The sequence below is a fragment of the Anser cygnoides genome, chromosome 2 (assembly GCF_040182565.1).
Source record: "Anser cygnoides isolate HZ-2024a breed goose chromosome 2, Taihu_goose_T2T_genome, whole genome shotgun sequence".
Lineage (NCBI taxonomy): Eukaryota > Metazoa > Chordata > Aves > Anseriformes > Anatidae > Anser > Anser cygnoides.
The window spans coordinates 88,376,329-88,401,012 of NC_089874.1; the positions used below are offsets into that span (position 1 = coordinate 88,376,329).

Genomic DNA, 24,684 nt, shown 5'->3' on the forward strand with positions numbered 1-24,684 from the left:
CAAGAGGTAACATCTCTCCTCTAGAATACGCTTTTAGCTACTGTCAAAACACCGCATTTGCCTAAAACACAAAGCTAAACCTATAAAATTTACTTTCAGGCTTACAGCATCAGATGCTCGATGTGTACAACAGTACATGAACGCGAGAAATAAGTTTGCTTAAAATCAGGATAAAAATAGTTTAAATGTAACATTTCTTCTGAATTGGGTGCAAAAGAGATGACTACAGAAAAGCTTTTGAACTCAAAACAGTTTTATATTTCATTTTAAATCATCACTGCTTGATTCTGCTTTGATGTCAGTAATGTCATGGTGCTCTCAGCAGACATGGATTAGTGAACAAAGAACTTGTAAGAGATTACAGCAGAAGGGTAGTGTGTACAAACTGACAGTCACAGCTGGTTTTTGAAATGAAATTGTTAAACGAGAACAAATGCCTGAAAATAAAGATCACTGGGCACAGAAAATTCTCAGATATGCAGTGGAAAGTTTTTTGCCACAAAGTGTAAACTGATGTTAATCAAAATCAATAATCAATGCTGTCATGAATTGTCACAGAACCAGAGAATGGTTTAGGTTGGCAGGGACCTCTGGAGGTCATCCGGTCCAATTCCCCCCCTCCCCGCTCAAGCAGGCCCACCTAGGGCAGGTTTCCCAGGACTGTGCCCAGCTGACTTTTGAAGATCTCCAAGAGGAAGACTCCACGACCTCTCTGGGCAACCTGTGCCAGTGCTCAGCCATCTGCATAGCAAAAAAACATTTCCAGATGTTCAGAGGGAGCCTCTTATATTTCAGCTTGTGCCCACTGGCTCTTGTCCTGGCAGTAGGTGCCACTGAAAAGAGCCTGGCTCCATCTCCTTTATATATTCTCTCTTCAGGTATTTACCCACACTGATATTTTGCCCCAAGCCTTCTCTTCTCCAGGCTGAACCATCCCAGCTCTCTCAGCCTCTCCTTATAGAAGAGTTAGTTGCTCCAGTCCTTTCACCATCTTGGTAGCCCTCCACTGGGCTCTTCCAGTACATCTAGCTCTCTCTGGGGGGGTATCACTGGACAGAATACTCCAGGTGCAGCCTTACAAATCTCTACGTACAGACAGCTCTTCAAAAGCTGCACATGAACTTGCTAAATGTACCGTCCAGATTCATAAAGTTATTGACTACTGCAAAACATAAGGAATACAACCAACCAAAATTAAAAAATATACCGAGATAGCTAGATGGAGGAGTAAATTATAAGTATCATCTTCACAGCCATAGAAAAACAGATTACAGTTTTATGACTGAACCAGCTGAAGTGAGAAAATAGATGGAAACAAGAGACTGACAGGCAAGGAAGCTAATTAACCAGGCTTTTCAGATTCTCAATGGGGTAATTCAGCCCACATGAAACTCTGTGCTGGCTTCCAGCACCTGAATTAGGCTGCTCAAAGCCTATTGCCATACTTAGTGTAGATGTAACATGTAAGAACGTAAGTGAATATGTAGATTGAAATTGTGTTCAAAATATCGTTAATTCCTGTGGCTAGCGTGGAGTTCATTCAGAAATGTGTCACTAAGCTACTGACTTAAAAAATTTTCCAGGAAAAGGATGAAATGGTTTCTAACTCAGACCAACAGCTGTTTTATCTGTGCTGCTTCAGTAAGTATTTCTGCTTTTGTCAGTAAGTAATTGAATGAAACACAATTGGCTAATGGAAAATACAAATACTTCTGCGTTTCTCTTCTCCTAAATCTTGATTTATTTTTTCCTGAACAGCAGTCCAGTTTCAACACATAGGGTGGAGATGAGCACCATCCAGGGTTTGCTGTAAATTCTCATATGCATTCTCCTGGAAAGAACAAATTCAAATTTTTTCAGACCAAGGGAAACTTAACCAAGCTTGCCACTTCCTAATCTAGTGTTCTAATCAGCATGCAATTGTATAAAAATTCCTCCTGTCCTTCTGTCAGGCACCTGCTCTGAGAAGACTCCATGCTGTGCATCATTTCATTCATTAGAATGAAATTCTGAGTCAGAGTAGGCTTCTGCCTTGTCATTTCTCCAGGCTATAACCCTACAAGTCCATTTCTTTTCCTCTATTTCCCTCCCCACCCAGCAGATCCGTTTCAGAGAATAAATGAAGATGAAGATGATGTGACTTTTCTGGTGGGAAGCGCTCTTCATTTTGCTATGAAAGCTCTTACCAACTGTGCAGAAAAAGCTGTAATCAAAAGCCGTATAACAGAAGCGAGGGATACCTTAATAGCCTATGTAACATGGTTTGGGCTCTGGCCCCTGTCAAGTTGGACAAGAGTGAGACTAGACCAAAAAAGGTATAACCAGCAATGGTAACTGACCAGCATAAAAAGCATAGGATGACCTTAAAGACAGTACTGCATGAACCTAGCTAAACTCCCTTACAAACAATGTATGGAGGGAAAACACAAACAGTAATATTGATAAACTCTAGAAACCTCCCACTCAATTTTCCAGTTAGAAACACTGAGTCATACAGCAGTTCTCTATACAGGCAGTGGAGAAGCAAGTACATCTCCTTGGCCACCTGGATCCCTTTACATATATAAATTAACTGTACACTGTGGCAAGGTTTTCTGTTTAATCAATACCTAAATTCAATGTCTACAAAATGTGATCTAAATACGAATAAAAAATTAATGCAAGGAACACCAAGGGACCACTGAGAAGCATCTCTAAGTACTCCAAGTACTAGCTGGTACCTCTAGTCACTCAAGGACACCTGATCGGCCATGCCTGATCTCTCCCTTCTTTTGATCTACAGAACACTGTGTGTACTTCCAGGCAATACAGCATTTTCTGAATTGTATTTTTACATTCAGGCAGATGCGTTTTTTTAGTACCAGTGAAGATAAAATGGTCTGATGTCTAGTACTTAACTAACAAAATAGATTATATTTAAAAGCAAATGAAGACAAAGTTAAGTAGCTATGACTAATTTCTCAAGAGAGTTGTAAAGTTAACTGAGTTGCTCAGAAAAAGCAGTCTGTTGTATAGATTGCACTTTAATAATGCAGTTTCCTAGTTCAGTTAATGAAAGCTGCCTACAAATGTATGTGTATACAACAAAGTACTATGCTACATATGAATAAAGGAGTTATAATATAGGGTGATTCTGAACTGAAAGACAAATCAGTTGAATAACTTAGTAACTGTATTCAAGTAAGAAAAATAAAATCAATGCTCTCTACAGAGTTCACCTAACTGGAAAGCCACCAGTTTATTTTATAGGATTTTATTTTTTTTTTTGAGATACTCTTCGGATTCTTACTGCAGTTGTTGGATGAGCAGAATTTTCACCAAAGAAAAAGAAAACAACTTTTGAAGTCTGAGCCCAGTTTTCTTCTAAATAAGAAAGCTCAGGAAATGGAAGGTGAGGGGTGGACAAGGAAGGCTATAATTTATAATGTCTGCATAGACATTAATGGGAATAAAAAAGAAAATCTTGTATCACTGCCAAGGTGCAATTTCTCTGGCTCTGCAAAGATGAATAGTCTCCCTTCCCATTGGACCTTTCTTTTGATGGTCTGTGGTGTGACTAGCCAAGCTAGGAAACAATTCTATATTTCTTTGGAATCTTTAAGGTTTTAGATTCAGGGAAAATTCAGCTAGAAAGAACAACACTGTACAGTTAATACAGTTAAAAGAAAGTGAAAAACAGCATTTTAAATAGGATATGCTCAGCCATAGCGTAAATTATTAATTCACATGGCCACCATATACTATACCTAATACTATTATTTTAGTAATGTATTAGAAGGCTCTCCAGCTATCGCATACAGCACTCTTGCCCAGGGAACTCTGTGTAGTCATATTTCATGTTTCCACACCTACAAATGTAGGAAGTTGGAGTTCCAACATTTTAATACATTTAATTTCCAGCAATAGGATAGCTGCATGATAGCTAATTTGACAGATGATCAAAATGCAAAGAGATGGTTTGCCCATACAGCAACTGCCCTTTCAAAAACCAGCAGTTTGGGGAGTAGAAAAATAAATGGAGTCTGAATTTCTACAGGTTCCTTTTACCCCTTTATTTCCTTATTTATGAAATAATTCCAACTCCTCATGCAGGCCAGTGGCTGTTATAACTGGCCTAGAACTAGTGATCAGGTGCTGCCTGGTCAGGCTTGGTAACAACTGCCATATTCCTGCCTTGGTCTTAGCAAGAGCTCCAATTCAGGCAAGGGCTCTGTCATGACAAAGGTCACATTTTTCATAAAAGAATATAGTGTTCTTTCAGATTTCTGTTTCTGCTTCAGAGCTGATGATGGAAGTTTATGAATTAAAGTTATTTGGGTGCAGAACTAGACAGATTGAAGAGCAGACAGAACATGGGCAATTGCATACATTTCCTTAGGAAGCAAAAGCAAAAATTAATTCTTAGATGACTGACGTATTTAGTACTCTGAAAGGTAAAAAGATATTCAAATCCTCATGAAAAACACAGTAAGAACATACTACAGATGAACGAAAGAAACAGAAAGCTCAAGTACCCTCAGATACTTTATACTAAGCAGAACCTCAAATATTTTTCATAAAAATCTGTAAGTAGAAAAGTTGTAATTTTACAAGAAGCATCCCAATTACAAAAAAAAATAAGATTTCATTGAAACAATGGAGAATCAACACAAAAAATAGTTTGAATTTTTTATTTCAGGTATCAGCAAATGTTCCATATTTTTCAGTGCTACAGTAAATTTAGTAAAGAGTCCCTTTGTGGATGGGAATGACATTGTACAAAACATGAAGTTATGAACTTGTGGTTATATGGCACTTTCTTCTAATTTGTACGTATAGGTCTTTTAGGTTTTGCTATCAGAGCATTGTGGGCATCAGCAAGATATTCCTTTTCTTATTAAGATTTCTTATTGCTGCAGGCTGTTTTGGGGAATGGATGGATTTATTTTATTCAGCTCTGAACTTATATCTGAGCCTATCTATATGCCAGTGTGGATGAAAACAGATCATAAACTGCAAATTCCTGAATCAAAACAAAAAAAATAGACTAGAAACAAGAGTCAGAGTTACGGTCCCTTTAGAACACTTCTGTGTAATGCACAATCAATATCATGAACTGATTAATGCCTTCATGTTTTTAATATATATATTTTTTTTTTGCCAGAAGGGAGCTCATTCTCTTCACTCAGGAGGAAACAGCCAACCACTGCACTCCTTTCTGCCTGCAGGAAGAAGAGTTAGAGTTATTTTATATTTCCATGTGTATCAGGGATCATTTTATTTCTCTACTACTAAAACTGTTTGAACACATTTGAATATGCAGTTAATTGGAACAGAATGGAACAAATCTACAAACTTTCTCAGATGTACATTTAGGTAAAATTAAAAGTAACTTCAGGTTTGGCTTGAGTTTTGGAACCAGAACCTGTAAACAACTGATACTTTCATCCAAATTAAAATCTCAATGTTATCCCAGAAACTGAGAGTCACACTTCTCATTTTTGAGATACCCTCAACCTTATCTAAGTAATTAACCTTCCTCACACTAAAAAAAAAAAACTCTATAAAAAGGACTAAAATGTGTAATATATTTACTTATGGGACTAGTCTGCTGCCAAGTTAATTCTGTAACAGTAGATTTCTCCTCCCATTTCCTCAGCACGAGTATTGCTAGGATATTTCTCCTGTACTTTCTACAAGCCTTCGTGAAATTTCTTCTATAATACCTACCAGACTTCATAAAATGTATTCATGAAACAGAAATCATCTCTAAACATATTTCAATGTCATTTTTCATATTTTGGCAAGTTTTGCTGAAATGACTCGATAGGTTCAAAAGCTACCAGAAGAAGGATGGAATAACAGGTAGTGAACTGAAAATCATCAAGCCTCGTTTATGTAACAACTTAGGCTAAAAATAAAGTAGAAAAATTAGTGAGGATTCCTTCTTTAAGTCTTAATGCTGCTTTTTACACCACACAATTGGTAGGTGTTTCACCATTTGGAATGACCAACAAAATTAACCTAGGAGAGCACTAGGTATCTTTCCTCTTTAAAGAGGAGGGTTAAACCCTCCTAGAATTGCATGCTTGCTTCCGTCTTCTAAATACTCAAAATCCAGAGAGTTTTCCAATGGGAGGCACTCCACCACCACTCATCTTCCAACATTCATTTAACGTTCAATCCAAAGCCCCAAAGTAACATGCTTATTGTCAGCTTGAAAATACTTAATAGATATATCTGAACAACTACCAGTAGGAAACTCAAACCCAAATTAAAAAAAAGATCCACCTCACAACCAAACCCATTATAATTTTATATGGTTAAGAACATCTAAAAATAAACTGTAGCAGAGAAGCTGGAAGTCCATTAAAATTTTCTCTACGTATGTAAGAAATAATTAGTCTCTCACCACAACTACAGACTAGTATCAGATAGATAATTAAGAACTGAAGTATAAAAGGAATAGAATTAGTTCAAGTAAGTATATAGTATTAAGTGAAAAAAAGAAATTAGAATTACACAGAAATCATCTCACAGCAGAAGAAAATGAAAGAAGTTTTAAAATGAGGAAATGATTTCATTCACTGCATTAGCTTCTGTATTACTCATACTCTGGAGAAATATTGCGAGTAAGTCAACTGCCTCGGAGAGTTTGTGGTAGGACCAGACAGTGCTCAGGCTGGAACATGATGCCGATCAAGGTGGTAATAAAAACCACCCAACTGTCACAGACGTTTTTAAGGAAATGCATTACAGTTATAGACATATCTGTAAGATGAATCTGGGAGTCTAAATGTCTCCCAGAAGTAATACTTTGTTGAACATAATCAAATCATTTTTACGCTGTCAACATTTGATAGCATGTTTCAATAGTTTGACGTGAAATAGCAAGAGTATCATATGCTGCCTCTCAAACAAGGCCTTTCCTCCACAGGTCTTTTTCCAACTCTCAAGGAAAATCAATGACCTTGCAGCCATGACAGGAAAAGCTGAATATAATTAACCAGGTGCAGAGCTGCCAACCATCTTGCTCTTCATCATGTTTTGGGGGTATAGATGTATGACAGGGTAGCTAAGCAATGTGGTATCCAACAAGGACTGTACGCTCTCCTCTCGTCCTACAGGAGAGACTATCCCTCTTTCCTCATGTGATCCCTAGGCAGTCTGCCCAGATCCTACAGCAGAGCGGGTCCCCAGGCAAAGAGGAAATTACAGGCTGCACAGAACAGTAATACATGAACTGCAGAAAAAAATACACAAAAGGGAGAGTAGGTGGCAAATAACGAAGTTTCACGTACTGCATTTTAGACTAGACATGCCTGCTATTATTGTTAACAACAAACAAACAAATTAAATACTCCAGATTATCTCCCATCTAGCCTGTTTATGGTAGTTACAGGAACTTCAATCATATCATGGGAAATGTTTCCATAACTGAGGAAATTTAAATCACATTTGAATAAAGATGTTTTGGAAACAAATTAACTGCGTGTCTTTTAGCTTGCCTATGCTGTGCTCATTTGCTAGTTTTGTGTTTTTTATTTTTATTTTTTTTTGAAGAACTACTGCAGTAGGGGACTACTGAAATAGTCTGTAACATTACCTGACACATGGTGAATCCAACTTTAATTAAGGTCAGCATGACCTAGGTCACAGCAAACATCTCCAAGCTTTAATTCTGACAGGAAAAATCAGCTCACAAATTAGAATCAGGTATCATCTATGTTAAGAGAAACAAATCAATCTGGATTTTAAAGGAAGGCTATAACTGTGTCAAAGGAGATACAGCAAGGCTCTTTAGAAGCTCCATGACATAAGAGTAGACACAATTTTTCCCCCCTTTTTGTGCTGCTTCAAAGTTTGTCAAAAGCAATCAACATCAACACTTACTTCATGGAAGGAGGGGGAGCCAGCAACCTATATAAGAATTGTCAGGTTAGGAACATAATATTGATCTAAACAACACTTGCAAGCTGCTGCCCAAGATTATTTCATAATCTTTTTCACCTGGCTATCAATCATTTTTATGTAGCTTTGTATTCAAAGCTCCAACAGCCTCTTCATGTGATGGTCTTCAGACCAAAAGGCCTACTCAACACCATTGCCTACAGTATTCTTGTCCCACTCTAAAAGCACTAGCTCCTGAAACCTCACAACTCATTGCAAGATAAATGGAAAATTGATTTTCAAGATGCCTAGATGCCTAACTCACATGGAGATCAAAGCACCCAATATAATCTTCCAAAATGGCTTTTAGGCCCACAGATACCTTTGAAAATTTGGTCCTAGATCATTTCAATTGAAACAGCCTATTTACACCTCAGTCACATCTGGCAACTACCAGCTCAGGAGACTTTTGTTCTGACTCCTCTCACCCTTTTTCCTTCTGCCAATTATTTTCTCTCCTTGAGTTTTTATGCATGAAACAGTTCCAACCACCTGGAGCCTAAGCCTTGCTTTTGAATAAGTCAGTAAAACTTCTCTCCAAATTAAGTCTACTGAGGCACAGCTACCATGGCAGAAAAGCCCCATCCTCCAAAGGTTTTGTAAGACCCACCGCTGGTTGGTCTGCTTATCCACCAAATCCTGTGACTAAGTCAGCTTGTGTCACTAAAACTGAGAGCAAGATAGGCTTTCACAGGTGTCTTCTGTGGGATCTGCTTGACCAGGTGATTGTCACAGTTCCTTCTAGCTTTTTAATCTGTACATTAACCTCTATTTCTGCCTGATCAGCACACTTAGGACCCTAAGGCACTTTCTGGTCCTAAACAAGTTATAATGATTTCCAGGCTCATACTGATGGTACAGTGCACCTCCTGTTCCAGGTGAAAAGTAATTAAGTTTCCCACAGTGCAGAAGGAGACAAACAAAAACTGCAATAACGAAACCTATTAAGTTACATTGATTTTTAGAAATCCTTAAGACAGCAGGATGACTTTTATGAACCATATAAAAAATTAAAAAAAATACACAGTATTCAATACATCTGTTAAGAGTATAGAAGAATATGACAAAATATAAAGCTTTCTTTACCTCTTCCAGGTATGAGCTCATACAAAAATAGCATGTTACAAACATTATATATCAGGTTTAAGGTCAAACTGTATGAAGATGAATATTAAAATCAGCATTTTATCCATAAAGAGATGTAAGAAATGGAGGTACTGAGACAACGATGACACTTCAAAAATGACACTTCACATAAATCAATATGACTTCAAGAGAGAAAGCCAGAGATACAGGTCATCTCCTCTGAATCCCAAAGCACTGTACCTTGGCACTGATGAACTCATATCACTTCTCTTTTGTTAGAAAACAAAGTTGAAAACAGTTATGCAACTGAATACAGCTTTGGCTTTTTTTTTTTTAATCCAGCTCAACAAGCTCCTTAAAAAAACTAAAGAGCTTCCGCTGAATGTCTTTTAATTTCATTCTGTATAGCACTACAAGAAAAGGGAAAAACAAGGCAAACCAAAACAATGAAACAGGCAAAGCTGGCTGCCACAATAGAATATTAATCATATTTGCTGTTCTCTTTTCAAAAGCTTACTAGAGCATAGTTATGTAAATGTTGGAGTGCAAGAGAATTACTAACTTCTGAAGGATTAATTAAAAATATCTGGGGTTTTTAAAAAGAATTTTTTTTCAAGTGTATTAGGGTTTAGCACTGTCCCTCACCTGAGCAGCTCCCTCCCCCCCAAATAAAAGGCAATACAAGAAAACTGAGTATCAATACCCTCAATCTATGCAGGAGGTATATACACCATTTGCATGTCTAAGACTATCTTGTCCTTCCAGATAATCAGGCTTTCAGAAGGAATTCTGCATTCCCCATGTGATCTGTTTTAACTTCAGTCTGATACTCTATTGCCTAACTCATAGAAAAGTGCAGCCTTTAATGAAGAAACCTATTGTGAGGACAGAAAACTTACATACTTGCATTCAGACTTCTAGAGAAGTCCCATGGTAGAGATGTCCTTGATTCTATTTGGACTCACTGATCTAAAATGGGTGATACTTGAACATAACTTAGAAACCTAACCAGAAGACCCTCCTAGCCACAGCAGAAACACAGCAGTATAGTATGGAAGTATTATCCTCAAAATACTGTCCAGAGCCTTTGATTTGCTACTTAAATTACATGTTTAGGAACAGGGAAAAATACAAGCATTTATCTATACAATATATACAATTTTACATGTACACATACAAGTACTGCCAAGACCTTACCTAACAAAAAAAAAAATCATCACAGCTAAAATGTTGATATTCCTCAGAATATACCATGATCTTTACTTGAAAAAGATTGTGAACAATCTGGTGCCCATAATATGAACATATCTGCAAGTCTGAGTTCAAGAAAGCGTGAGGTTCAAGCCATACAGTTTTACTTTGATCCCTGTTTTCACTGCTTAAGGGAAGGCTCTAATTTGAAGTGTAGCAGCCCTTTGAAATGCTGCCCATTGTTCCTAGTCTTTTGTGAACTGAATTTGTCAGGATGAGGCAAAACATACATAACGCATTCTGAAAATTTTCTCATCAGTAGCTACGCAATTACCATGCCTTCTTTTGCCATCCAGTTAACAAGCCAGTAATTGCATTATCAATCAGATGTGGTGTCTTTTTTTTTCCTTCATCCCCATTTATATTTCTTTTGAGCAGATTTTTTTTTTTTTTACTAAGAAATACATTTGTCTTAGGATAATCAGGAATATTAAATTATTTCTCCTAGTCTAGAAAGGAGACTTTACCTGCCAGTAAGTATGGATTTTGATTTCTCACATCTCAGAGGTACAGAAAGATATATATGTAGAAATCATAGAACCGTCCAGGTTAGAAAAGACATTCATGATCACAAAGTCCAACGATCAACCTGACCTACCAAGTCCTATCACTAAACCATGTCCTTTAGTGTCATGTCCACATGTCTCTAAAACATCTCTACCATTTCCCCAGACAGCCTGTTCAAATGCTTGACCACCCTCTCTGTGAAGACACTTTTCCCAGCGTCCAATCTAAACCTCTCCTGGCACGACCTGAAACTGTTTCCTTGTGTCCTATCACTTGCTACCTGAGAAAAGAGACCAACACACACACCTCTCTGAAACCTCCTTTCAGGTAGTTGTAGAGAGCAGTGTTGTCTCCCCCTCAATCTCCTCTTCTCTGAAGCTAAGAAGCCAATTCCCTCAGCCACTCCTCATACATCTTATTTTCTAGTCCCTTCACCAGCTTTGTTGCTCTTCTCTGCAAGTGCTTGAGCAACTCAATGTGCTTGTAGTGAGGGGCCCAAAACCAAACACAAAATTCTGGTCTCATCGGTGCCACATACAAGGGGACCATCACCTCCCTAGTCCTGCTGGCACAGTTTGATGCAGGCCAGGATGGCACTGGCCTTCTTGGCCACCCAGGCACACTGCTGGCTCATGTTCAGCTGGCTGTTGACCAGAACCCTCAGGTTTTATTCTGGGCAGCTATCCAGCCACTCTCCTGAAAGCCTATACCACTGCATCGGGTTGTTATAATGCAAGTATAGGACCCAGCACTTAGCCTTGTTTAAGGTCATGAAATTGGACTAGGCCCATTCATCTAGCCTATCCAGATCCCTCTGCAGAACCTTCCTAACTACAAACAGATCAAGTCTCACCTAACTTGGTATTGTCTGCAAACTTACTGAATACATTCGATCCCCTTATCCAGTTCGTTGATAGAAATGTGAAACAAAACTGGCCCTAGTCCTGAGCCCTGGAGAACGCCACTGGTGATGGACCATCAAAAGAACTGAATTTCGTTTACTGTGACTCTGAATCTGGCCATCCAGCCAGCTCTTCACGCAGCAGACCATAGACCTGCCCAAGCCATAAGCAGCCAGTTTCTCCAGGAAAATATTGTGAGAAACTTAAGTGCTTCACTAAAATCCTGGTAGACAGCATCACCAACCTTTCCCTTATCTACCAAACTGTTAATCTTATCATAGAAGGGGATCAGGTTAGGCAGGCAGGACCTGCCCTTCATAAATCCACACTGGCTGCATCTGATCACTTGATTGCCCTGTATGTGCCATGTGATGACATTCAAGATTATCTGCTCTATTATCTTCCTTGGTACCAAGGTCAGACTGACAGGTCTGTAATTCCCTGGATTCTCCTTCCTGCCCTTCTTGTAGATTGGAGTCACATTCCAGTCAACTGGGACTGCCCCACTTAGTCAGGAAAATAAAGGATTCGCCTTTGCAACTCTTAAACTGGCATTGTTCAAATTAAAATCAAATCACAAAAAAAAAAAAAAAAAAAGACACCACACACAAAAAATAAGCAACAGCCCTGTGGACACAACCCCAACCGTTCAGGTTTCAGCATAATACAGTATAATCAGTCACTCTTCTCTCCACTACTGTTGATGGAAACAGGCCTCAGCATTTTAAGTTCTGGCATGAAAAGCAAATATATTTACCTTCCTTCACTTAAATTGATGTAAAACAGTTATTTCAAGCCTCCTTCACATACTACAGAAAAATGTGTATTTTGTTAATTGAAACACTAGCTCTTCACCTCAAAATTGCATTGGTCTTTCTCAGGGCAGACTTTTCATTTCCTTGCTAGTAACACTTCAGGTAATTTCCACTTGTTTTGAGGATCAGACTCAACACCTCCCCCGCCCTCACTCAGGGTCATCAGAATTTACAGTGACCTACTTCCTTACTAAATAAGCACGCCATGAAGCATTAATGGATTTTCTATCTTACAGACTCTGCTTTCATATCATGTAAAGGAAAACTCCTTTCAGAGCAGAGAAAGGCAACAAAGATCAAAGGTATAGAATGACTTCCAAATGAGACTTCCAAAAGATCACTAAGTTAGTCCTTCAGCCAGGGAAAGAGATGACAGGGAGGCATGACAACAGAGTATGAAGTTACAGATGGCCTGCAGAGGGTGAACTGAGTCCAACTGTTCAGGCTGTTGCAGTATAAATGTTTGGGATAGTCGAATGAAGCATACAGATGAAAGGTCGGAAGCACAGCAAAAGATAGTCCTTATAATGCAGTTAAGCTGCTGAACTCTTGCCACAAGAAGCTTTAGGCAAGATGTAGCATACTGAAGGATAACAAAAAAAATCCCTAAACTTATTTAAAAAAAAAAAAAGAGTCCCGCCAGATCTGAAATAGAAGTGAGAAACAGGCATAGAAAAATCAAAAATAAGTGAAAATGGATTACAAACCATTGTGGGAGTAAAACAGAAAAAGTGGGAGAAAACTTTCAGCTGTTTACAAGGAAAACAAATTCAGAAGGCTAAAATAAAGTCATAGACTTCTGACTTTTACTAGTTTATAGCCAAGAGAAACTTCGATTCAAAGGGTGCCACTTTCAGAGCTGCCAACATGAAGGCCAGCAATCACAGTTTTTAAGAAGGGAAGATTTACTTTCCATAGCACAAAAGAAGCCAACTTAACTGCAAGCACCTCACGTCCACTTGAACTGTGAAAGAGCATTGCAGATATGCAGAACCATCACCCTGAAGTATTTAAGTGTGCAGATACGCAATCATGGATTTTCCGATTTTCCAACTCTCGCTTTATTTCTTAGCTCCTCAACTCCCTAAAACACCCTATTATGCCTCATATCAAATCATTCAAATTGTTCCTAACATTAATGACAGTCTGGACACTGCTATCATCCTAATACTGTTGCCACAGACTAAGTAATAGGCGATACCAATTTTAAAATGAGAATGAAAGGAACTCTGTCAGTCATATTAAGGATGCGAACAGCATTCGTTATTGTAGATCCCTTTTCAGAAGCTTTATTAGTTCAATCTGAGCCTCTGTATAAAGAGGATTATAATGACCTCTCTGCATTGACTCTAACACTTTGGGCTCACCTCTGCTCTTTATCCTTATATTTCTTTCAATGCTCAGGAAGAGGAAAAAGAGGTACACAACCACCTGCATGGATGTTCATTGCCTCTTGAGGAACAAACATTTCTGCTCTGGCAGTATACATGAAGAAAGCCTTTCCTTCTGACACACAGCCCCTCCTCTGTGCACTCCCACAAGGACTACCTGTGGCATTCCTTAGCTGTCAGGAAACATGTCAGTCTAGTAATTATAGAGCAGCATTTTCACGCTTATCCTAGTTCTTTTCAACTCTGATACTATCATGGTTGCCTAGAACTCTGTCACTCTGCTGAGGAAAGGGGTGTTGCTAAGTAGGATTTTTACTTTCAGTCTAACTCAACAGAAGACTAAAGTTTGTTGACAAAGCCCAGGACTGTCGACACAAGTAAGTCCAGTGAGAATTCAGAACATGTTTACAAAAGAATGAGCAGAGACTGCTGTCTGTTCTCCCACTGTCCCAGCAAAGCCATCCCTGCTCATGAGCAACCTGATGATTTGACTCAGGAATATTTTTAGCTGATGCAGCTCAATGGAAGCTGAAATGATGTAGCAGAGAGAAAACTGGATAGCGATGAAGAGGACGTGTGTAGCATGAACAAGAGATTATGAAGTGACACAGTCAATACCAATAACAGTAGAAAAGAAATCATCTCTGCCCTCAGAGGTCACCAGTGCAGCAGCAATAAACTGAACCAGGGTGAGCAAGTTAACCAAAAACCCAAGGAAAACATTCAATGTCTGAACTGCTGGCTAACCGAATAGAAGGTGTCTTCACTGAAGACTAAGCAAGGAAGGAAGCAAAAGTTTAGAGCAAACAGTGCAGGCAACAGAGTAACATTATGAAGCAAGCCTTAGAATCTATCCATAAATTTTTCAGAACTCCACTTTCCTTCCTTATTAGCCTTTACGGTTTTTGTCACCATTTTTGCAAGACAGTTTTCATCTGTTTCTTCTCATCCCTCTTTTCCTTTTTATTTACTTTTTTTTTTTTTTGCATTATGACAATTACTACACTTTTAAGATTTTCAAAGAGTTTCCTATGCTTATTTTACTAAAAAGAAGAAAAAAGTCAAACAGAAGTCCGAAAGTTTGTAACCAACTTGAGTGGATTCGATGCTATGAAGTCAATTAAACATGACAAGTGAGTAGACCTAAAGAGCATGGTAGCACAGAGGAACTCCAATGAAATGCCACCACTTCATGATGCAGTTACGCCCAGAGGACACAATCACTACAGCAACAGCCCCTTCTAGCATCACACTGAAAATAAATCATCTCCTTCCTCTGTTCCTGTCCCCTGGCCTGCACAAGTTGTCTGGAGCAGGTGGGCAACCTGGGAGCATTTCTTGTTGTCACTATGGGCTATTCCTTTAACAAACCAAATTTTAATGATGATTCTTTCTACAGGCCAAACAGTGTATGAGCATTCAAAGTGTCTCTCTCTGAAGGAGTACATGCGTTTCTGGCAGCTAAACACCACACAGCTGTTCGCTCACCCTCCCCCCTCCCTCTCTGGGATGGGGGAGAGAAACGGGAAAGTGAAGCCGGTGAGTTGAGATAAAGACAGTTTATTAAGACAGGAATATAATAATAACAATAATAATAATAATAACAGTGATAATGATAATAGTATTAATAATAATAATGTGCAAGAAAACAAGTGATGCACAATGCAATTGCTCACCACCCGCTGACCGATGCCCAGCCTATCCCCGAGCAGCCGGCCCCCCCCCCGGCCAGCCACCCCTATATATTGTTTAGCATGACATCAGATGGTATGGAATACCCCTTTGGCCAGTTTGGGTCAGCTGTCCTGGGTCTGTCCCCTCCCAGCTCCTGCTGCACCCCCAGCCTGCTCGCTGGCAGGACAGAGCGAGAAGCTGAAAAGTCCTTGGCCTGGTGTAAGCACTGCTCTGCAACAATTAAAACATCAGCATGTTATCAGCGCTCTTCTCATCCTAATCGTATGCAAAGGCCAGTCAGCATCCAGAAGCCATCTGTAGAACCCCAGAAGACCTCTGGCCTTAGTCTCACCACCTACTTACTAGAGCAAACAGGATTTCTGCATACCTCATACATTTGAGTTGTGAGGCTCTCTCACGCAACAAAGCATAGCAAATAATTCTGGTAAATATGACTATCAAAGCCTGCAGTGGTGAGGATGAATAAATGTTGCTGGGATAGAGCCTTTGCTGAACTAAGACCATAAGGAGCAAACCAGTATTCAAAACAAAGAAGATTAACCAAAGGTGGATCTTAAACAATTTTTAAGTAAACACAGCCCCCTTTTTATTTCTTCTAAGCAGGACTTCCAAAAGACAACAGCATTTCTATGTTAAGAAATCCTAATCTCATGTTTTGCAATTTTACCTACTCACTTACATGGGATTATTTCCTCCAGCTTAAAAATGGTCAGATGAACTTTTAAATTCTTTTTTTTTTTTTGGCTTCTAAAGCAGCAGATATTAGCAACAACTATAGAAAGAACAGGAGCAAGAATGACACCCAACTTATCTTTTGCATGCATGAAAGCCTTCCTACTTAAAGGATCAGCAGAACCAATTGTTCTTGCTTAACAATCAAGGAGAAAATTTTCTCCAGGTCAGATTGGTTAGGATGTGCGAGGGTGCCTGCCTCCTTCTGCAGCACTGAGAATAAGCATCAGTTGGGATCACTTAGGGTGATTTAGTTCAGGTTTTTCTTGCCTTGGTGAGGCTGTAATTACTAGTCAGTAATTACTGGCCACCTTTCAGTCTGTCTTAGCTCTGTGCATCTATAAGTGCTTTAATCTTCTGAAGACCCACACTGTTTTGATGTCAATAATTCTAATTTTCTCTTAAAATAGCATAGAGGGTTGTGGATTAGCTGTGCTATTATATATCCAATATCCAAAGATACTGGAGTTGGCCTAAGGTTTAGACATAGCTCTGCAAACTCAGCTCTGTTTCCAGGGACAAACTGGACTCAAAAGCAGCATAATTGCTTTCTTGCAGTCTGAATTCTTATGGAAAGCTTATGGACTTGGTGCAGAGCCCGCTTATTTAATTCAAGCCTGTGTTCTTGGGGTTTCAGAGCTGATGGACTGCTATTCACCTGTGAGAAAATACTTCCTCAAAGCGATAGAGAAACCAAAATCCAAGATTAAAACTGCAAATACATTCATGAACATAGCTATGTCTGATAAACCACAGGTTATGATGTTTCTGTACAGCTGGTATCGAGGTACAAACATAGAACAAAAGCAGTAACTGTGAAGAAGTCAAACATCAGCTATAACTAATGCTGTCCCACCCAGAAACTGATAGAGCTAACAGAGTCCACGTGGCTGACTCTTGCAGAAAACATGTAGGATAAAGTCTTTAGTATACTGAAAACCTGTCTAAAGTGACAGCAGAGACGTATGATTTAACATACATAAGTAGTGAGAAGCTATTACTGGGACAGACGTGATTCACTGAACTCAGATCCATACAGAACAAACACTGATGTCGTTCCTTGAGTGTGCAGTAACAGGAGTAACCTGAGGAGGGAAAGAACGTGCTCTGTAAGAAACAGTGGAAAACTCCCTGGGAAGAAGCAAGAAGTACTTTAGGGTTGCAAATTATGCCCTCCAGCTGTATCTCTACTGGTAGACAAAACAAGGCTGGAACACGGTTTTGGGCACCATTCTGAGTGCGACCATCACTGCTGTATGGCTGTCACCTTGTTCACTAGCACAGTTTTCATCTGGGCCAACCAACATTTTCCCAGAACCATGACATCTTAGGGGAAAGAACGTATCAGGAATTATTTGGAGAAAATTGAGACCTGGCCACCATTTCGGGAAGGATGAAGGGGTGGAAGTTCTGGCATGTAAACATGGGCCAGGCTTGTTTTATTGGAGCATGAAGTTGTTCCACTACTTGTTTCCACAGTGCCTACCTACAACATTGGCACTTGGAGGCTGTAGTTAATTAAAAGCCAGGTAGCTCCGTAGCCAGAGCTTTACTGCAACAGACTGAGGACCAATATATCATAAAAGTAGGGTGAGGGAAGTGGGTTCTATGCAAGGATTTGCATAAGTGGGGATTTGCAGGAATGCATAGGAGGGCAAGTTGTTGGAAGGTGACTGGAAGGAGGGATCCTCCTGCCTAACCAGCAGAGGAGAATCAGGGGGCTGCAGGGGATCAGAGGAAAAATAAGAAGACCACATCCTGTTCCAGGAATCTCCAAACAGATGGAGGACTAAACCATACAACTTCAGGAAGTCAGTCATCTGGGGAGAGCGGCATGTCAGCTGAATTCTGATTCACCACACTCACAACAAAAGGTGTTTGTGCTCCTGATCCCTCTTACTTTATTTTGCACTAGAACTGGCTGACATCGAAGAGAAATGTATCCACATCTTGACAGTGAAAGGCATTTTTCTACTACTGAATTCTTGAAACTGATGTGTAGGGATAGATAACAACCCTAATACAGTGAGGAGGCATCATGTCTAGAGTGAGTATCTCAGAATTTTATGCTTCAGCTGCAGTAAGAAGTAATTCACATTAAATTGGACACAGAATACCAAGCCATAAAGGCAAAAAAGATAAACAATGTCTGTGAACATGGAAAGAAAACAGCAAACCTAACTTAATTAAAGGAATTAAAGATTCTTTACTCTAGAAAAACTATCTGGAAGGACACTATGACAAAATTATGAATGCGTAGTATTACCTTTTCACTGGTTAAAGTTATTTACTTTAATGTCATCCTTAAAAGGATACAGCATACAACTCCCTTGCAAAAGGTGTTCAGTATGGTGAGAATTTAGCTGCTGCAATAGCACTGTAATGCAAGAAAGGCAGGTACAGCTGGTACAGCATGCTGCTTTCTGTTCCAGATTAGAAGTACTGGAATTTCCAATCGTCTATTACACTGGCTTACGTTTATGGAGCTATAACAGCCTCAGAAGTGAGTATTCTAACACAGACATTTTATAACTTAGTTAAGATACTAAAAGACTGTGGGCTTCTTGATTGAAGAAATTTATATACTGGAAAATTAAAACTGCTTTTTATTGTAACTTGTAAAATTGTAACTTTTAGGACAAGAAATGTGAGCTATAGTAGTATATGAGTGATAAATAAAAATACAGATGAAATTTATTGCTGACACAAATACTAACTTAAATGAAGTGGACACAAAAGGCAATCTGACCCTTCCAGTAAAGCTTAAGAATCAATGCCAACTGCAGATATTTCCATGATTTCAAAAAAGGTAGGCAAGTATTATCTTCAGTGCTTTGATGATTTCCTACACATCTCACCAAAACTATTTTCTATGCATTTCTAACATGCTGATTTGGGACTGCAGGTACAAGCTGCTTTTGAAAAACCACATGGCCTTCTTTGCATATGGTCTCACTTCACTATGGCATTGCATATCTCAGCCTGTTTTTACTTTTCTTTCACGTTAAGTATCGCAGGTCTCCTCTTTACATCCTTTCGGAAGATGTTCACATTCTCCTTGTTAATGCTTGAACACTATGAAAGGAAATTGCACATTCTCCTACATATCTATACTCTCCTAGGCAAGTGGGCTCTTCATAAGCATATCTATTTAAGCATAGAATCAAGGGCAAAGAAACATGTGCAATCATAAAAACATGCCTACTGTATCGTGCTATACAAGGCACAGCATCCATCTCTGGAACTGTTTTGCAGCTGCTGCACAACTTGGTGAGCCAGACCGCTGCTGGGGTGGGGAAAGTGAAGGGAGAAGTTGGGGGGGGGAGGGGAGGACGGGACACGACAGCAGTAGCTGCTGCTACAAGAAGTACAGCCTCCCTCCTTCAGTAGCAGTCGCTGCCCTCTGCCTCTTCTGCAGTGATAACTGCAACTCCGTTTGTGTATCTGCAGGTGAAAGCAAGAGTTAACCTGCATTACCTTCACGAACAGCCATTCCCCAGCTCCTTCAACAAATAGCATTCCAGGCTGAACTGTACTTTAGGATAAATTCAACCCACAGCTTTTAGCCATTCAGATTACTAACATTCCTATGTGCTTTAAGCTTTCACTGTGTAGCTTTACAGCCACAGAGGTTATGTAATAATGCATGTACTTAAAGACACTGCCTTTCTTTCCATCCTTTTCTTCTAAACATTTTTTTTTCTTTTATCTACATAACAACAGCATAAACCAACTTCAATTCTGTTTCTGAGCCTTCTGGTTATGTAACATTTTCTTCTTTTTTAGCCAGTCAATAATGATGCTTTGTATTTGCATTTTGCTGGCATTCCACTCATAATGTTACATAAAACATTTGTTCTAAATATCATCACCTATTAAATACGCTTGGTTAACAAATGAGTTTAAATTGGTGCTCTAAAGAAAACAGATAGGCCTATGTGATGCACGTTGATCAGAACATCTAGATGTATATTACAGATGCCATATTAGTTTCCTATATTTGAAAATTTAGTCTACCGTCTGATACTGTCTAGTATTTTTTTTCTAGGAGCTGATAAGACAGAAAAGCATTAGAAGTGCTATTAACTCTGAATAGATCGATGTAAATATTTGTAATTTAGATAAAGAATGGTTCTTTTAGAGTTTCACGTAAGTATGAATTGCAAAACACCTGTTAAGCATCAGCTCATGAATCTTGCTAGAAATAATCACGTAATTATTGACAGGTTAAGCGACAGAAAGCTCCACACAGGCAGAGGAGCACAGACTGACAGCCTGCATAACCCCCCCTCACTGCTAGGACCATCCCAGGAGCCAGCAGCCCATCTCCACAAACCCAGAGGAGCACAGAGGCAGGTGGGAGCCCAAATGAAGGACTCAGTGGAAGGGATGCCCTGCCCAGGCCCCGCTCCCTAAGGGGGGGACCCACCTTGTACGTGCATGTCTGTGTATTCTCACTAGTGGGACCTCCACCCTGTCCAGCCAGAGAGGGGAGCAAGATGAGGCTGCTGGTGCTGTCTGGGTTTGTGTCTGCCTTCCGCAGTCCGCCTCCCCACAGCAATCGTGGTTTGCAGGACAGGAGACGCAGGGGCACCCTGTCAGAGGTAGTGAGTTGTTGCAAAAGGTCCAGCAGTGCATAATTTAAATACGATACCACGTGATGAGAGGACACCAAATCTGATGCTGCATTCAGGGCACAGGAGGTCTGAACAATTACAGGCCTGTCAGCCCCACCTCAGTGGTATGCGAGACTTCTGAACAATTTTTGAAGGAAAAATCATGAAAAACATGAAAGTTTATACTTCATCCAGGATAAACTGCAGCAGAGTTTTGCACAATCCAGTTCATATCAGACCAACCAGTTTCCCTTGAAAGGGCACGTGACTATTCCAGACAGATGACACCCAGCAGGTCTTATTTTTTAAAATTCAGAAGAAATCTGACAGTGGAAAACCACTGGTAAAGCCAAAAAAAACAGAAAAGAGACAGAAGATACAAAACACAAGCCAGAAGGATCACACTGCTGGTGGGTTTCTGGGCCAGGATTACATAAGCCACCGCAGTCTCTCAGTACTGGCAGAGGCAGCTACACCGGTGGGGTTAGTTCAAGAGGGGGCACCTCCTAAAAGCTCTCTGAGGCTTGAAACATTTCATGAGCCAAGCACCAGGACCCTAACAGCACACTGCTGAGTAGCCGAACCTGCCACAAAAATCAATTCCCATGTCCTATTCAAGAGGAAAAATGGTAGAAAAAAAGGAAATCTGGCCTTATTAAAAAAAAAAAAAAAAAATTCTTATTCACTACAAACCTTGAAAAAAATATCCTGAAACCTTGTGAATCAGAAGTCAAACAGAAAACATCCTTTGGAGTTCTAGTTGGCATACACATACCAGCAGACCATATAAGACTATGGTAGTAGGTTCATCTTTAGTTGTCCATAGCACAGAAGATACAATCCATGTCATAATAGGTCACCTCAGCCCAGATGATGGTAAATGCACATGACATTGTGTATGTGGCCTTGGAATTTCCCAGTTCAAATGTTCTTGAAATTAACAAAATTTTCATTCAGCATTTGTTTTTGTCCACCAGGATAGAATATTATCTTAGAGTTTATCCACGCTAAGAGAAAGGAGCTGACAGCAGAAGCAAAAATCAAACAATAGTTATATAAAAATTATTACAATTTGTTTCTTTTTGCTGTATGCATTCTTGAACAGTGTCCAAAACAATTTGTATATATACATATGTCCATATGCATGCTGTTACAGATTTGTGCCTTTAGTAGGGACCACTTCTACAATGCTGCCAGGAGGTGCCAAAAATTCAAAAAAGTAAGGAACGCTTGTTTAAAGAAAAACACTTGAGTGACAGTTTGTAGCAATTTAGCCAAGGTTTGGAAAATATTAAGGCATAGCTAGTGAAAAAAGATTACAAGAGCGACAACTCTGTTTGCTGAGAGAGTAAAAACAACTTTTTTTTTAAAAGACTAAAATAAAAAACATCACACCCCTCATATATAACATAGGGAAAAAGAAAAGTGGAACCTTCTAGTACATTTAAGGATATTGGTTAGCTTATTTTTAACAAATTGAAATGACCTCTATTGATAGTATCAGCCCATTACGAGATCAGAACAGCTGAGCAGCTAATAAAGAAGGAAACCCACAAGTATTTGATTAGAATCTGCTCTGGTTTAGGAAGAAACAGGTTATGTGTTTATAACGAGGGATGGCCGTGAAATACTTCTCATTCCAGCAGTAACTGGAAGGGATGTTAAGTTGCTGAAGTCTTCTGAGCCAAATGCCTTAACGGCACAACTGGAGGTGTGTTCTCCTGCAGTGGTCCTAACCACGAGGGTGCCAGCAGCAAGCAGAAACCCCACGTTACAGCTTCCCTGCATAGTAGTAGGATGTTCATGTGGAAAGAGGGGGCAGAGTCCTGGCCTAGATTAGTCCTGGGCTAGGATTAAAATTGTAAATAGAAAAAAAACATACACAGTTGGTTTTTTTTTGTAAGTTTAGGCTGGAACACAGAACTCTTTTTTCTTCCTCCCTGTCACAGATCCCATTGCTGTGCATTCAGCTCTGGAGAGGCTAGCTGGGTATTTTATGGCAGAACCCATGTCTCTGTGCTGAGCACCGCAGCACACTAATCTCTTTGTGGACTGAGTCCCCGATTAGCATTTGGCACCACTGCAGCTTCTCCTGGCGTGTTCCTCTAAGGCTAACATCCACGTGGCAAGGAAGATGCTGGCGAAGCACAAGAAAGGACTCAGAGAAGAGCTGTGAAAGTGATGAAAGGCTGAGCTAGTATAAAAGCAGGCAACCCATTTATTTTACTAACAAAAAGGTTATGAGGCGAATTCAGGGTAGTTTAGAAATATTCTCATGGGAGAAAAAGAAATTGGGTACTACTGGGTCTGCCCATTCTAACCGATGAAGGCTAGATGAAAAGGCTAAAACAAGTTCCTACCAGTAAAGAGGAACATGATTTTAACACCAGCAGTCAACAACCATGGACAAAGTCAAGGCTTGTGGAAGATCTCCATCATGGCCAATTTTTACACCAAGGATGATCCTTCCTCCCCAAAAGACATGCATAGGCCAAGCAGAAACCAGCTCATGCAAGCAGCAGAGACTATTGACAAATTATTTACCTCAGCAGGAGCCTTTTACCCCAATACTTCTGACTGCTACCAGCATTGGATAATCAAAAGCATGCTAAGCCCTTCAGCTATACTGAAGCCAATTTTGGCTGTAAAACTTTACAGTGGCAAACCCAGCAAGATAGGGTCTGCCTAAGCTCAACATAAGCACATACTTCTGAACATCAATTTTTCTCTGCTGACAGAGTGAAGGTATGCTTAACTTTCAAAATGCTATGGGATACCAACCAGAGTCACTGCAAGATGCTGAAAAATCGGAGGGGGCCGGGCAGAGGGCTACGAAATGGATTAGAAGGCAGGAGAAGTTTCTATACAAAGAAAGACTCAAAGAACTGAGTTTGTTCAGCCAAGAGAACAGAAAGCTCCAAGGAAATTAATCAGTCTTCCAATATGAAGAAAGTAGTTATAAAGGGGATGCATGCACTCTCTACAGAAGGATATATGCCATATATACATGATATATATGCTATAATATCAGTTGTTTACCCACCAGCAGATTTGTTATAACACTTTCTGCTTCTTAAATGTGTGCGACTAGTTTCCTACCTGTGGGAAAAAACAAAACAAAACAAAACAAAAAATCCTGCCAGAAAGAAAATGCACAATTCATGGCTAACAGCATTATGGATTTTTCTTCTGCTTTCCTGAGATGAACCACTGGCCCTGAAATCATAATAATATATTTTTGTCAAATCTGAATGTAGCTCCCAAACCATGGATTTACTCAAGTTAACTCTGAATGAGTTTTTTAAGCTTTAAAAACTCAGTCTACTGCTATTTCCTCGTCTTCGGGCTTTAGTGACTGAGCTCTGTGAAAGAACTTCATTTCAGGCCTCACAAAATTCTTCCCCCCCCCCCCCCCCCCCCAAAAAAAAAGATTCAACAGCATGACCCTTTTAAATAACCATACCCCATTTCTGTTGTTTAGAAATTACACACACTTATCCTATACCAACTTGAGGTGTATCATTGGCAAACATGTTATTTCCCTTTTTAATATAATCAGTATCACTAATGCAATCCTTTATTTGTGGTCCAGATTTCAAACACAAAGAACGCAAAACAAACATTTTTCTGCTTACACTCCAAAGTATAAACAACAGTAATCTAAAAAAGTCCAGAGGGCACAATGAGCTGTGGTGCAGCACTATGTCCCTTCCACACATCCGTGAGAACGCGGTGTGCTCAGTACCTTCAGTAACTGCCA

General features: G+C 39.6%; 1 protein-coding gene and 1 long non-coding RNA gene across 3 annotated transcripts in view; both read right to left on the minus strand.

Annotated features, from left to right (window-relative positions):
- The window catches only part of ADCY2 (adenylate cyclase 2), a 212,236-nt gene that overhangs the window by 116,500 nt on the left and 71,052 nt on the right, over window positions 1-24,684 (minus strand). The window lies entirely within an intron of this gene.
- On the minus strand, window positions 7,510-18,558 carry LOC106036565 (uncharacterized). Its single transcript, XR_010829536.1, has 2 exons — window positions 16,256-18,558; window positions 7,510-7,702 (listed from the first exon to the last, which is right to left on the minus strand). It is a non-coding gene; the product is annotated as an uncharacterized lncRNA (long non-coding RNA).